The sequence below is a fragment of the Bison bison genome, unplaced genomic scaffold (assembly GCF_000754665.1).
Source record: "Bison bison bison isolate TAMUID 2011002044 unplaced genomic scaffold, Bison_UMD1.0 scf7180017864134, whole genome shotgun sequence".
Lineage (NCBI taxonomy): Eukaryota > Metazoa > Chordata > Mammalia > Artiodactyla > Bovidae > Bison > Bison bison.
Genome location: NW_011494706.1, coordinates 4,774,005 through 4,777,046, shown reverse-complemented (window position 1 = coordinate 4,777,046; position 3,042 = coordinate 4,774,005). Strand labels below are relative to the sequence as shown.

At 43.0% G+C, this 3,042-nt stretch overlaps 1 protein-coding gene across 2 annotated transcripts in view; it reads left to right on the top strand.

Moving 5' to 3' along the window:
- The first annotated feature begins 1,806 nt into the window (after positions 1–1,806).
- The window catches only part of PPP1R9A (protein phosphatase 1, regulatory subunit 9A), a 350,761-nt gene continuing 349,525 nt past the window's right edge, over positions 1,807–3,042 (top strand). Inside the window, exon 1 of one of the 2 annotated variants that reach the window (XM_010839754.1) lies at positions 1,807–1,827. The gene's annotated coding sequence lies outside the window, so the exon portion shown is untranslated. Of the gene's footprint in view, positions 1,828–2,685; positions 2,775–3,042 lie in introns of those variants that run through there. The other variant, XM_010839753.1, reaches the window with a different exon arrangement.

Genomic DNA, 3,042 nt, shown 5'->3' with positions numbered 1-3,042 from the left:
CAGTACTAAAACTTTACCTAATACTGACCAGGGATTACCTGGTGGCTCAGTGGTAAGCAATCTGCCTACAATGCAGAGAGACACAGGAGACTCGAGTTTGATCCCTGGGTCAGGAAGATCCCCTGGAGAAGGAAATGGCAACCCACTCCAGTATTCTTATTTGGGAAATCCCATGGACAGAGGAGCCTGGTGGGCTACAGTCTGAGAAAAAGTCAGACTGGACTTAGCTACTAAACAAAAGCACTGCCCCAGTCCCTTTCCAATTAGAAAATGCAAAATTTATGACCTCTTATCCTTATTATGACCATACACATTAATGATCTATTGAACTAGGTTTTGACCCTTACAAAGTCAAAATACCTTTCCTAATTTACAGAAGTACAAATGTTGTCTATGACAGCATCATTCAATAGAAATTTCTGTGATGAGAATGTTCTGTATTTATACTGTTCAATAGGGTAGCCACCAGCCACATGTAGTTACTGAGTCTTTCAAATGTGGCTAGTGGGACTAAGGAACTTAATTTTATTACTTATTTTTTTAAGTGTTAATATTTATTTTCGGCTTTACCAGGTCTTTGTTGCTGCCTGGGCTTTTCTTTAGCTGTGGAGAGAGGGGCTACTTTCTATAACAAGAGTTTCTCACTGCAGTGACTTCTCTTGGGGAGCACAGGCTTTAGGGCTGGCAGGCTACTGAAGGCTGCCGCCCCCGGGCTTTGGAGCATGGGCTCAGTATTGGTGCACGGCTTTAGCCGCCTCAAGGCATGTGGGATCTTCCCAGATCAGGGATTGAACCTGTGTCTCCTGTGTCAGCAGGCAGATTCTTTACCACTTAGCCACCAGGGAAGCCCAGAACTTAATTTTAAATTGTATGATTTAAGTTAAATAACCACATGTATTGGATTAGTTAGTAGTGGTCTAGTAGTCCCTTCAAACATTCAGATAAGTGTTAGAAATGGAAGGTGGATAATGGGCAAGCCAGGAATCTAAAATTATGTTTTAAAAACTCTGTCATTCATCCCTTCACTATGAATTTTTCCAGAAGGTTCATATTAAAAAAAAAAAAATGAAACCCAAACCAACCGAATTCTTTAGGCTGCTTTTCTGCATGAATCATCTTTTTGTAAAGAGGTGTAAGACTGGTTTTGTTGCCAACTCTGCCCCCTCATCTACAGATAGAACTCAGTGATTAGGTTCCTGCATTTATTTAAGTTATTCTCCTAAAAAACATGGTTTCCATACTGCAAATAAATGACAGGAACTTTTCCGCTCATTTACCCCAGACAGCACAAATGTTCTTTCCAAAAGTGGAGACTGGAACCACTGCCCCCTCACACTGCCTGTTACATCTGTTTATGCTTATAGAAGTGACATCCACGTCGTAGACAGAGAATGCCAATTCCTTGGGAAAGCACCCAGAATTTGGTGAGGCTTGAAGAAAAGAAAAAAACTCCACTGTTCAAAATAAGAGATACATAGACTTGAATAGCGACAAAGCTCTTTTGAAATTAAATGAGAAAAGATTTCACTTCAAGAGTATACAGCTTCTGTGTACAGACTGGCCAGAGTTCATATGTAGCTATAATCACTTTCTAGTGATAAAGCTGTGTGTGCTCTTTCACTTGTGTCTGACTCTTAGCGGCCCCACTGCCTGTATCCTGTCAGGCTTCTCTGCCCATGGAATTTTCCAGGCAAGAATACTGGAGTGAGGTGCCATTTCCTTCTCCAGGGGATCTTCCTGACTCAGGGATCAAACCCTGTTCTCCTGCACTGCAGGCAGATTCTTTACAACTGTGTCATCTGGGAAGCCCTAGTGAGAAAGCTGTAGGTAAGTTACAAAACCTAAACCTATTTTCCCATCTGTAAAAATGCAGGTAATAATGGTTCCCTTGGAAGAACTCATGTAAGGCTTTAAAACGGACAAAAAGATTACTGAGTGTCCTTTCAATGGAATGCTGGATGTTATTACAGCAGTAGTCACCAATCTTTTTGGAACCAGGGACCTGTTTAGTGGAAGACAGTATTTCCAGGGACTGGATTGAGGGTGATGGTTTCAGGATGACTTAAATGCATTATGTTTATTGTGCACTTTATTTCTATTATTATTACTTCAGCTCCACCTCAGATCATCAGACATTAATTAGATCCCAGAGGGAGGCTGGGGACCCCTGGGATTCTTCATGGTTCTGCAGTGCTTTGCACCTTTGTCTGCCTTTGACTATACTTTTTACCATTCTATAAGCCCTAGAAACTTAAGGATTCTGTAAATGGTTCTTATCTGTAGAAATACAAAATCATTTTGTTCCTCAAGAGATACAGTTGATTACTACCCTGTATGGGAGATAATTCAAAACATTACATTTTAGTGCCTAATTAACCAGTTTTACCTCTTTTCTGATTTTCCATAAAGTTTTGTTCTTCACATTGTCATTTGGACAGGTTATATCTTGGTGTTCCCTCCCTAATTGATGAGTCAAATAACATTTTTGACACATCTTCCACCTTCTTGAAAAATTATCCTTAAAAGTTTCTACTCCATTTTTTTTTTTTTTTGAGGACTGGTTTAAAGGTCTTTATTGACAGTCATGATAGATTTTATATTTTGCAGGAAGGCTGTAACACTTCCTGTATTTTTGATGGGGAAAGGAGAGGGTACTGAGCATTTATAAAAGGGGTGGGGGGTTGGGCGGGGGAGTCTGAAAAACTGTTTCCTGACGAGAAAGCCAGAAGAGTTCCTCCTCTCTCTCTTTTTAGCAGTGGCGCCTTAAGGTCAAGGTGGGTGTTAGGTGAAGCTCAGCGGCCTAAGTGGCGGCCATTCTGGATCTGGGCCTAGGGATTGGCCTTGCAGGCCAGGAGCGTGGCCCAGGGTTTTAGATGCCCTGGGGTCATGGAGTTAACTGCAGACTCTGTGGGATGGGGCCCCAAGAACCCAGTTCTCGCGGCTCCAAGACCCGAGCCGAAGGGCAGGCCGTGCCCCAAGCCCGAGGGGCTCTGCGCCCACGGCGCGGGGCTGGGGGCGGGGTGGGGCGGCCTCGCCTCGGGC